We start from the raw sequence: 13,086 nt of genomic DNA, 5'->3' as shown, positions 1-13,086 counted from the left end.
CAATAGATCCTTTAATGGAAATTAATGAATGTCCAGCAAAAAATCAATGGAATCTACCAGAAAACAGAAATGCCTTGAAAAACTATTTTTCCCAGACTGAAGGATTCTTAATACTTAAACTTTTTTTTTTCTTTTTTTTGAGACTTGAGTCGTCCAGGCTGGAGTGCAGTGGCGCGGTCTTGGCTCACTGCAACCTCCACTTCCTGGGTTCAAGCGATTCTCCTACCTCAGCCTCCTGAGTAGCTGGGATTACAGCTGCCATGCCATGTTGGCCAAGCTGGTCTCAAACTCCTGACCTCAAATGATCCACCTGCCTCGGCCTCCCAAAGTGCTGGGATTACAGGTGTGAGCCACCGCACCCGGCCTAATACTTAAACATTTTAAATATAAAGATCTAATCCTCAAGTTGAAAGGCTCTTTAAAATTTCAAATATCAACTTCTAACCTCATGTGCAAAACATTCCAGAAAGTACAGTGGGTAACAGCTTTGAAGGACACACATTTCTACAGATGCCTTATCCCTATGCTCACTCGCCAAAGTTCACTAGGCATCTACCATGTGCAAAATATATTCCAGGTGTGTTGAAACCACAGTGGTAAATAAACCTTCAGGGAAAAGGTTGCATGCAATTGTTCTATGGGGTATGGGAAAAAGGGCATCGCAGGCTTAGGAAGTAACCCCAACAAAGGGCATGGCATGTTTGAAAAATGTGTAAAACATGAGGGGACAAATGGTATGAAAGCCCCTCATCATGTACTGTGGATCTTTAAAAAATTAAGTAATTATTTTAAATTAAGTAAAAACTATCAATTTATGACATATAACATGATGTTTTGAGACATGTATATATTGTGGAGTGGCTAAATCAAGTTATTTAACATATACATTACCTCACATACTTTTTTTTTGTGGTGAGAACACTTAAAATGACTCTCTCAGCAATTTTCAAATATACAACATATTGTTGTGTAGTCACCATGATGTATTACTGAGGATTGTGAACTGTATTCTTTATTCAAGGAGGAGAGAATCGCTGTAGGGCTTTTTACTTGTATTAGAAAGACAGTGCCCTGGCACTGTGAAGGGCTAAGGCACATAGGGAAAGACAGCAGGCAAAAGACAGTGGGGAGACAACTTCTGCACTAGTGTAGGTGAGAGATGGGTCTGAAGCAGGACGGCAGGGATGGGAGGGAAGAGGCACCCAGAAGCGCGTGGACAGGTATATCCACAGGACTTGCTCACTGACTGAATGTGCATATGTCGGGGGCCTGTGAGGATGGGGCCTGGCAGAAGACTGATGTCTGGTGCCTGCGGGAGCTGCTCGATGTGGGCGGGGGGGCCTGTTTGCTCCAGATGGAAAACATGAGTGAGGAGATGTGTACTCAGTTTTGGAAATGCTGAGCCGGACAGGTCATTGGCAGATCCAGGTGGAGGTGGGACACCCAGATGGTATGAAATTTGAGGCTGGCATTCCAGAAAAAGAAGAGGGATGAGATACAGGTTTGGAATTATCAACAGAAAGGCAATGAGGGCACAGAGCCTTCACAGAGGAAAGCAGGGAAGTCAAAGGAGAGATAATGTCCTCAATTTTCTATTTTGTGGATAAGTCAATATAACACACATTTGCTTAGACTCTGCTATGCACCAGAAGAATCCAGGTCTTGGCCATGTTAGGGTTCATGGCCTAGAAAGTTCTTTAGCAAAAGCAGCCTTCAGTTTAACTGAAACATTACCCAAAGAGGGGACTTGTGGAGAAATTAAATAAATACATTTAAAATGCCAGCTTAGCGAATGTTTTATACAATTGTATAATACTCCATACTATCACAAGATTGAAGAAACAGACACACTCACGTATGGCAGTTGGAAATGAACGGGCATAACTCTTTGAAAAGTAACTTGGAAATATATCTCAAGAGCCTTAAAAAGAATTATACTCTTTAAATCAATTCCTCAGGTTATTCCAAAGAAACTAACTTCAAACTATTTTTAAAAAGCTTTCAGTACAAAGATGTTCATCACAAAGTATTTGCAATAACAGTTTGAGAATTAGCTTAGATGCCCAACTACAGTGGAGTGGTTTAGTAAATTATGACACATCTGCTAGATGGAATATTAAACAGCCATTAAAAACGATGTTTGAAGGAAGTATGTTATCTAATGTTATAATGTTAAATGGAAAAAAGGATATTCAGTATATCGCAAATGCATAAAATAAAAACCGAAAGCCCATGAATAGGAAAAAAATGTCTAGAAGGAAACATACCATAATTTGAATAGAGGTTGTCTTTAAGTGGTAGAGCTTGGTTTTCCCCTATTTGATAAATTCTTTTGCATTTCCTAGATTTTCTATATAAACATTTAATGACTATTTAATCAGAAAAAAGAGCTCCAACGAGAAAACACAGAATGAAGAATGATGAAGACTTACTGGAGACAGGAGGTATGAGAGAGGGCTCAGAGACAGTACTCGGCCTTGCATTTTTCTCCAGGCCTTGCAGGATGCAAGGTGGACAGTGCTGCAGTCCTGTGGATCTGGTGCCCTAGGCTCTGCAGACACATTGAGGGGACCCAGGGCTCTGAACAAATGGCCAGATGGTAAGAACACATCCCTCGAGTTGTTTCTTCCAGTTGCATTTTTCCCTAATCACTGTCTGCTTTGGGAAAGGTCGATCAACCTAGCAAAAGTACCCCTGGACATCTTCACTAGGGCCACTGACTGCTCCCCAGAACTCTCAGTTTCCTGAGGATTGTGCCCTTTCCCTTCCTTTCCTGCTGCAGCTTCTCAGCCTAAGCGAACCTACAGAGAGCAAGGGTGGGGAAGGAGAGCAGGGGTATGTGATTGCGCTGAGAACACCAAAAGCCCATAAAGTCTGAAAGGTTAAGCAAAGACTGAGGTATGAAGAGTGAAAATTCTCCATTCAACAATAATCCTCGCCCCCTGCCACCCCTGACATCTCTTCTTAAAATGGAAAGAAAGGGTGCATGATGACATTAGGCACTTTAAAATATGCAAAATTAGGAGCTGGTGCAGACCTCATTAACACCCGCCTCCAACATCATTAAGATGTTTCCAAGAAAATTAATTGAGAGACTCATTAAAAATAAATTAAGAAAAATGTGTTGCAGAGCGCCTGCACTCAGCTCATAAATCACAGCTCAGCGCTCTGGCCCGCTGCTCCGGCAATTAACTCCAACCTATTTGTTTTATCCTGACTGTGAAAATTAGAAAGCAGACGTGGAGATTAGATTAGGAATGTCTGTCAAGCGGAACTTGGAGTGAATATTTTAGGATACAAAATGGAAACCAGGAAAACAAAGACAGCAGAGATTTCATTCTGAGGAGCTTGTCTTTGAAAAGTGACAGGCAGATGAAGGGTGCTGGAGGGAGAGTATGGGGAAGGAGTACCTACTCTCGGGAAGGATGAAGGGGGAGAGAAAAGAACAGATGTTTAAACTCTTCTGACCAGGAATCGTGCAATACATTTGCATTATAAATATAAACAGTTACACATCTTAGTAAAGCTGGCATTGAGACATAAAATTGATGTTCCTGATGATACTTCATATGTCATACTTTAATGTTTAGACATAGAGTCATTTGGTTGAATCACTCGAAACAGTTACTAGTCTCTTGCAATATTTTATATATCAGTGATGACCACATGTTCCTCTATATGAGGTGAAATATGCCAACCTCTTCCCTGTATCTCTCACTTAACAACAGTTATTGAGTAGCAGGCGCTTTGCCGGGCTCAGGTATATGTGTCATTTCATTTAATTTTCGTAACTCCAAAAAAGAAAACCATTTTACAAGATGTTGAAACTGAAGCTCAAAGTAAAGCAATATGCATGGGAGTCGTGTGGCGAGTAAGTGGCAGAGTTGGGGTTGCAATCCCGGTGGGGTTTTTTCGTTTGGTTGGTTGGGTTTTTTTGAGTCTGGATCTTGCTATGTTGCTCAGACTGGTCTTGAATTCCTGGTCTCAAGGGACCTTCCTGCCTCAGCTTCTCAAGTAGCTGGGTTAAAGGCACTCACCACCATGCCTGGCATAACCCTGGCATGTTAAACCTAAGATCGGTGCAGCCCTCAGCTTCTTTTCATTCCAAAGTTCATTTCAGGTCACTGTATTTTCCAAGCCTCAAACTAGAAAGGCTTTTTGTTCTTCCCTCCTTCCTCCTTCTATCTCTTATTTCCACAAATATTTTATTGCATGCTTGCAATATGCCAAGCATGGTATCAGGTCTGGGGGGATAGAGCAGTGGCCTTGTTGAGTTTGGGAAGACAGGTGCTGGTTAAGTCACTGCAAATGTGAGGGTCACTGCAGAGACCACAGCACAAAGGGAAACAAAGACTGTGCCCATCCCTCAGGTCATTTGTTGAATACCTGCTATGTAACGGTGCTGAGGACCCAGATGTTAGACTGCCGACTCTCCCACTTACCAGCTATGAGATGTTGGGTAAGTTATTTAATCTCTCAGTTTCCACATCTGTAAAATGGGGATAGTACTAGTACTTACCTTGGAGTTTTTTGTTTTTGTTTTTTTCTTTTTTGAGGATGAAATGAGAAATCCATGAGAAGCCCTTAGCAAAGTGCCTGGCTTAGAGTAAGCTCTGGGTAAATGTCAGCAGTTATTATTTAAAGGTGACATTTAAGTTGACTCTTAAAGGAGCAGTAGGAATTCAATCAGAATTCCATTTCTGGGGACAGCTGCAGTCTTATGGGTGGTATTTAAAATTATTTGGCTCTTTCAAATAAAAAGGGGAGTGAATAATCTTGGGTATTAATAAAAGGCTAGCCAGCTTGTCATGACACACAGCCTCACTGGGTCATGAATATGCTGCCCCAGGCTGTGCATGGGAGTGGGATGCAGCAGGGCAAGAACTGGGGGGAAGTTTTGCTTCCTGTTCTCCAGGACATCTCAAAGGCACTGGGGAAAAAAATCCCATCCTGCACAAGGAAGAAAGGTTAAAGTTGAGGGAGTATGTCACAGCACCGAATTTCCATGGCTCTTTCCTGCCTTGCCTAGGAGACAGTTGTGGATCAGTATTAGTGAACTGGTATTACTAATCTTTGGAAATTCAGTGACAGTGAGTGGATTGCATTTTATTTTTCATTTTGTTTTAATCTTGTTTTTAAAAGACTGGGTGTAGTTCCCGATTACAGGTCTGTTGGCTCATCCTTAACTGCAAGGCTCTCGTAACCCAGAAGATGCCAATATCCAAGTGGGTACTCAGCTGGCTGTTCTGATATGGCCCTAACAGTTGTTTACAGTTGGTGTTCTCAGTGTTCCTTATGACCAGTCAGTGGCTGGGCTGTAAAATTATTCAGTGTTTTGAATACCATGCTGGACCAAGGCAAAGTTTGAAATATATGAAGCATGAGAATAAAAGACTTCCTAGGTAGCAGGTCACCTGCCCAAATCATAAGTAAGGGCCAACAAGCCAGAGCTGCTGAGTAGAGTACCCTGAACAGGAAAAGGACAAAAACTAGTAGACATGACAAAGGAGGGCTGCTGCATGGTCAAAGGCACCAGGAACCTATCAGAGGATGGGGCTACAGGACTTACCTTCTGAAACTTCAAGCTTATACTGAAAGGAATATAATACATGAAGAGAAACACATTGGAAAATTACTAGCTAAGAATAGAAATTTCCTTCTTAAAGGTTCCTATCTATACCTTAAAGGCCAGAGATCTATTGAAGGGCAAATACCTGGGAAGGATAGCATTGCAAATTCTTACCTTCAGGATGAATTTCACACCCTTTCCAGATGACAGATTTGACAGTGGAAATGAAGTAAACAGACACGACTCTGGCCTGCAGAAGAGAGGTACTGCACTGAGTTCTCTGAAGTGATAAAAATAAAGCCAACCTATTTCAAAAATTTGTCCAGGGCTGGGCTGCTGATGGCAACACTTGAGAAGTTTCATCAGCAACTCTGTCCTCTCCTTGGCCTCATGTCCAAATCGGTGTCATGTTCTGTGGATTCTTCATCCTCCATGTCCTCTATATCCATCTCTCTTTTCCATCCCACTCCACCCTAGTTTGGCTCTTTCTTGTCTGAGCTCTTGCGAGAGCCTCTTCCTGAGTCTCCCTCCTCCAGTCTCTCCTCTACTCCGTTGACTGCCAGATTGTCTTACAGCATAGATGAAACCACGTGACTTCTGTGTCCCAAGACTTTGATGTCTACAGAATAAAGTTCAAGCTTCTCAACGTTGCCACCTGGAATCTGGCCACAATTGATCTTTTCAGGCCTATCTCTCCCTATCTCCTTTTCTAATTACACATTTTTGATTCTTGCCCAACCCAACCACTCACTATTTCCCAAGCACACCCTATACTTTCCCACGCCTTTGACTCCCACATGACCTTTGTCACACCTGCCTCCCTTCTGCTCTGCCTGACAAATTTTAACCTCTTCTTCAAAGACCGGCCCAAATGCTCAGTTCCATAAAGCTTCTGTGACCTTGCCTCGCCTGCCTCAGAGAGAAGTAATTTGCTTTTAGAGTTCACACAGTGCCTGTGAATACTTGTTGAGTGACTGAATCAACTTGCTCATAGCAATTTCATATTGTCTCTTACACCTCAGTTGGTTGCAATACGTGCACTGGTCTGTCACCTCCCGAGATTCCAGGATCCCTAAAGATATGAACAAGGCCTTGTTTGTATCCCACACAGAATCTGTACTTTGCACATAGTAAGGGCTTCTTAAATGTAGTTATACTCTACTAACAATAAAATTTATGTGTTTTGACACATTTTTTGTTCTGAGTTACTTACATAAACAAGCATGTAGTTCTGTCTTTAATAATGAAGAATTAATGGTACCTGTAGATGAATTTAACGGTGAGACACAGTGGTGGAGCTGAGGCGACCTCCCCAACTTCTGGTCCAGTGTTCTTTGCTCCACCATACTTTATCCATACATCAGCATTCCTCAAAGAACTAGAACACTTCAGAATAGTTACTTCTTTAAGCACCTGAAAGAAGAGCCTATCAGAGAAGCAATGTCTGAGCAGGAGAAACCATGTGCTCTCCCCACACCCCAAATGATGCACAGAAGGCACATCCATGCTGGTCATGCACAAGATGCCTGTTTCACTTAGTCTCCGAGGTCAAGCTTACCACCTTAGGTCACTCTTTTATCTCAGGACAGCAGGGAAATAAAGAAGTCAATAGACCCCACTGGCCTGGCACAGTGGCTTATGCCTGTAATCCCAGCAGTTACGGAGGCCAAGGCGGGAGGATCACTTGAGCCCAGAAATTCAAGACCAGCCTGGGTAACATAGCAAGACCCCATGTCTTTACACGGGGTCTCTACAAAAACAAAACAAAACAAAAAACTAGCCAGGTGTGGTGGTGCATGCCTAAAGTTTCAGCTACTCAGGAGGCTGAGGCGGGAGGATCACTTGAACCTGGGAGTTCAAGGTTATAGTGAGCTATGATCATGCCCCTCCACTCCAGCCGGGATGACAGAGTGAGACTGTTTCTAATAATAATAATAATAATAATAATAATAATAATAATAAAGCCTCACAAAATCCTAGAAGCTCTTATTTCGACATAATCCTTTTCACATAGCCCATAGATGCTAGGTGTGTAGTCACATTTGAAGAAATCAATCTAGGTCACAGATGAGAAATCGGTTAATTCTTATACCTGACATCACATGTGCATGTACATGCACACACACATGCATGCACATGCACAGATACACACAGACACACACACACACACACACACACACACTGAGCAACAGTCTTCAGAAGCCAAAGCATCTCTAAGCTACCAAACACTACTTTCTGAGATTCCCTACCCAGTTCTTCCTATGAGCACTTTATTCCCACTGAACATGGTGATCCCCAGCTGAAGACTATACCCTATGCTATGGAATCCATCCTCTCTGTCAAGCTACATATTTGTATGCTTTGTTATCCAATCCAACTGGCCCAGGCTTTGTGAGCAGTGTCTGAGTATTCCTCTGGGAATTCTTTGGTTACTAGATTATTCTGAGCTGTGGTTATCTTTCAATACCTCATAGGTATTATCTAGCCTTTCCAGTGATAATAATTAGAGCAATTAGCATGGCCAGTAGCTTTGGACTGATTTATTCTCTTAAGCTAATGTGCAGGTAGGAAAGATTTAACTGCCCTGGTTCTGTCAAGGTCCAAGTGGTGCGCAGGCTTCCACTGCTTAGTCAAGCATTTCCGGGGTTAATTTTCATTAAAATGACCCTGACACTAATGACAAGTGACTGTTTCTGCCCCCATTTCAATTTTATAATAATGTCCTTTTATTTGCTTCTCACTAAAGGATACAGACACATTGCCAAAAGCTTCCATTTGTCTCCATTATATATCATTTTTAATTTTAATTTCAGAATTGTTTCTTTGTAAGAATTTTGTCTCTCTCTTAGAAAAAAAATATTTGAGGGCAGAAACTGTATTTTATTTGATAACCGGTACATAAGGTGGTTGAAATGATAAAACAAACAAACAAACAAACAAACAAACAAACAACAATTCCACATCTGAACTAACAATATTCTAGAGATTCGCAAAGAAGCATTTGGATTTCAGTCTCGCCACAACATGTCAAGAGAGACCTTTTGTCAGTTCCTTAACCCCTTGATCTCCATCAGCAAAAATGAGGATAATAATGCTCACCTAAAAAGGTTTTAGCGAAGATGAGATGAGAAAAATTTTTATGAAAGTACCTGGCATTGCTTGGATGTCAAATGAATCTGAGCATATTACCATATTACCAAATAGCTGAGACCTAATAAAAAACCCACCCTCCCTAAATGCTCATGAAAATGTAACTAAACCAAGAAGAATTTAATATGTTTCTTTTATGCCCCTCTGCCTGATTTCATTTGTAGAAAAAAAAAAGCCTATAAAATTTAGTGTTTTTAGGAATTGTAAAGACTACTTAGCTTAATGTCCGCATTTAATAGGAAAAGAAACTGAGATTCAGAGACGTTAACTTCAAGGTTATATGGCTAATAATTAGCATGCTGATTTCCCTTACATTTTGCACACAGGATAGTCTGCACTGTTATTCTGAAAGATGTGTTAAAGAGCTGATCCTTCCTCTTGAGTCTAGGGTGAGAATGACTGATGACAGCAATTCACCTTGAATCCTTTTTATAACTTTTTGTTATGCTTCCAATGATTAAAGGGACACATGCTTATTCTAGAACATTTGGAAGAAAAGTGTAAGAAAGAAAATTAAAACTACCTACAGTTCATCATCTAGTGATAAATATTTTTAACATTTTAGCATGATTAATAAAATTGGGATGATTCTATATATTTTTGTACTTGAGTTAAAAAAATTGACATTATTCTATTGATATTTCCCCATATTATTAAAGTCTTTGAAAATAGGATTTCAAAGGGCCGTATAACATTCTTCCATGTGGATTTATCATTGCTCAGGAGGCAGAATGGTATGCCCTTAAGAGTCAGAGAGACGTGGCATAGAATTCCAATCCCACCCCTCTAACAGCTAGGTGATGCAAAACCAGCTACTAATCCTCATTAAGCCTCAGTCCTCACATCTGCAAAATATTGATAATATTCACCACATGTGGTTTCTATCAAGGTTAAATGATGTGGCATATATATGTACTTAGCATTGTGCCCCCACACAATGAGCACTTCATAAATGGTAGTTATTTATTGTTATTATTTTATCACATTCTTATTATTGGACATTTAGGTTGTTTCCAGTTATAAGTAAACACCTAAACGCCAAGTGAAATATCTTCCCCGTAGCCCCCAGGGTAACCTACCTGAAATAAGTATCTGTTATGCTTACTCCTGTGCTTGAAATCTGTAGCTCCCCATCAAAGGTTTTCAAACTTTCTTTTCAGAAGTGGAAGCCTTTTGTTAAACATCTTAAGGAAAACTTCCCAGGCAACTTGGGTTGTGGCAGGGGTGGGGTTCAGAGCCTGGACCAATTCCCAGCCCTTCTTCCACCGTCGTTGACATAGGCCCCTAAAGCATTTCTGAGGAATGCTAAGGCTACTCTGAACACACTGGGAGGAACTTTGGCCTACTGGGTGAAAGGAAGGTTCTGAGTATGGTGTACGATACCTCCAAACTGCTCGTTCCTGAAAGACCCCGATGCAGTTTATTCCCTTACGATTTTGTTATGTTGTTGCTTTTGCCTGGAATGTTCTTAACTCCCATCTTCCCAAGGCTAACACCTACAATGGACTCCATCTGCACATCACTTCACCCAGGAAGCCATCCCTGCTCCAGCCTGCTGAGACACTCTTCTCCCCTGTTTCTAGGATACCTGGTCAAGTTCTCCATCACTGTGGGGAACACAGAGCTGAATTGTGAGCTCTTACAGGACACAGACTGCATCTCATTGACAGCTGTATTCCCAGTCCCCAGCATAACGTCTGGTACTGCTACATGCTCACCAAAACTATTTGTTAAATCTACAAACTTATGAATAAATTTGGGGTGCCTCTCTATTTCTTTAGGATAGTTTTGCAGAAGCAGATTATTGGGTCAAAAGGATGACCACTTTTAGGCTTCTTTTCTTTCTTGTATATTTTTTTCCTTACTTCTCTACAGATGAGTACAATATTTTTCTTGTATACTCTTTATATATTACTTTTTTTTTTTTACTTTCCAACTTTATTTTAGGTTCGGGGGTACATGTGCAGGATTGTTACATGAATAAACTGGGTGGCATGGGGGTTTGGTGTACAGATTATTTCATCACCCGTAATAAGCACAGTACCCCATTGGTAGAGAATGATCCTCATTCTCTTCCCACCCTCTAGCCTCAAGTAAGCCCAATGTCTATTGTTCCCTTCTTTATGTCCATGTGTTTTCAGTGTTTAGCTCTCACTTATAAGTGAGAACATGCAGTATTTGGTTTTCTGTTCCTGTGTTAGTTTGCTTAGGATAATGGCCTCTAGCTCCATCCATGTTGCTGTAAAGTATATTATCTCATTCTTATTTACGGCTGCATAATATTCCATGGTATATATGTACCACACTTTTAAAAATCCAGTCCACTGTTGATGGGCATTTAGGTTGATCGCATATCTTTGCTATTGTGAATAGTGCTGTGATGAACATATGTGTGCATGTGTCTTTATGGTAGAACAATTTATATTCCTTTGGGTATGTAACCAGTAACGAGATCGCTGGGTTGAACGGTAGTTCTGTTTTAAGTTCTTCGAGAAATTGCCAAACTGCTTTCCACAAGGGCTGAACTAATTTACATTCCCACAGCAGTGCATAAGCATTCCTTTTTCTCCACAACCTCACCAATATTTTTTTTTCTTTTTTCTTTTTAATAATAGGCATTCTGACTGGTGTGAGATGGTATCTCACTGTGATTTAGATTTGCCTTTCTCTAATGATTAGTGACATTGAGTATTTTTTCATATGCTTGTTGCCTGTGTGTATGCCTTCTTTTGAGAAATGTCTGCTCATGTCCTCTGTCTAGGCTTCTTGATGCACTCTTGGTAAGATTTATTGCAGAAAATTATACGACATTTATTTGAAAGACAACTGTCTCTCCTGTGTCCATTAGGGTTTGCTATTTGTGTTTGGGAATGCAGCTGAAGAAGCCAATATTTTAACCATAAAAATTGGCTATTTTTTTTGCGGTGCCTGATTTGAGATAAACAGAGCTAAACAGAGGTACCAGTGCTTGAGGTGACCAGTACAAAGTAGGGCCCTAGAAAATGTTACTGTCCAGCAGCACATATTACCAGAGGGCTGGAGGTACACACCGCTGAAGGCTGGTGACTTTAGTCACTTTCCATACATGTAATTTCTCCGAACCTATTTTCTCATCTGTAAATGGGTTTAACAATACCTCTTAGGGGAGCATGTGATGATTGAGTTGAATCAAATGGGCCAACACACGTAGAATCCTAACACATTCATTTGTGTGCTTTTACTGACTGGTAATGAGGAGAGCTAGGCACTAGGATAATAGAGTTCCAAGTTTAGGAAATATTTAAACTGACCTCTCTGATTGTCTTCCCTTTTCATAAGATCCCATAGTGTTCATACACAAACCATTAGGATATAACCAGGTTATCCCATTTTGTCACATGGAAGATAGAGAAATCACAACTATAAAAATCTTACATTTAAAGGGAAATTGAATAGGTTGAGATGACTCTAAGACACTTTAAATTATTACACTCAATCCTATGGTTTTAATTACTCATATGCCCATGACTTCAAAAATCCAAATCTCTAGCCCAGAACTTTCTCCTGAGTTGACTCATCTGCCTAGATGGACCAACTGCCTAGATGGTCCAGGTATGGCAAACTCAACACGCTCAAAGCTGGATCCATCCCCACTCCCAACTATTTCTGTCCAAATTTGCTCTTCCTGCTGTAACTTCCCATATCATCATCACCCATTTTGTTACCCCAAGCCAAATACTTGGGAGTCATGATCAACACTTCCCTCTTCTCAACCCCACATCTAAGTAGTCACCAAATCCCGATGTTCTAACACCTAGATATCATTCCCACCCATCCCTTCTCCTCCTCAGCTGTCGCTACCTTGGATCAGCTCTTCATTATTTCTTGCCTGGATTAACACAGTGACCTCCCAACTGGTCTCCCTGATTCTGGTCTTGCTCCCTCCATTCCATCACTCATATTCCTGTCATAAGCATATAATCAATCTGGATGAAAAAGAGCTGTAAATGGCAATAGATATCAATGTCTTCAAATCATGTTCTTTAAAAAATATGATGTCATAGGTTAAGACATAATCAGTTAAACATAGTTCTCCTGGAGACAGGTTGACTGCTTGGCTTGAGAATCAAATGAAATATAACAATGAATGATATATCAGTTCACTTTAAATAATACTCATGGAGAACCGACATTGATTGGATTGTGCAGAGATGATGTGGGGGTAGCACTGGAAGGGCACAGAGGATTAAGGTGAAGTTCTCCAGTGTCTTGAGGGCCACATGATCTTTGTGAACGTGGCAGGCAGAGGATCATTTACGAAAGCCTATTATAGCTTGATAATTCCAGGAGCCAAAGTCACAACCAACAGGAACAACCTTTTCTCCTCT

At 40.9% G+C, this 13,086-nt stretch overlaps 1 protein-coding gene across 1 annotated transcript in view; it reads right to left on the bottom strand.

Moving 5' to 3' along the window:
• The window catches only part of PMFBP1 (polyamine modulated factor 1 binding protein 1), a 165,867-nt gene that overhangs the window by 99,257 nt on the left and 53,524 nt on the right, over nucleotides 1–13,086 (bottom strand). The window contains exons 4-5 of the mRNA XM_063597724.1: nucleotides 6,831–6,995; nucleotides 5,744–5,819 (exon numbers count right to left, since the gene is read on the bottom strand). The gene's annotated coding sequence lies outside the window, so the exon portion shown is untranslated. The remainder of the gene's footprint in view (nucleotides 1–5,743; nucleotides 5,820–6,830; nucleotides 6,996–13,086) is intronic.

This window comes from Pan paniscus, chromosome 18, assembly GCF_029289425.2.
Source record: "Pan paniscus chromosome 18, NHGRI_mPanPan1-v2.0_pri, whole genome shotgun sequence".
Lineage (NCBI taxonomy): Eukaryota > Metazoa > Chordata > Mammalia > Primates > Hominidae > Pan > Pan paniscus.
The sequence above is the reverse complement of the archived record's forward strand: the minus strand, read 5'-3'. Positions and strand labels throughout refer to the sequence as shown.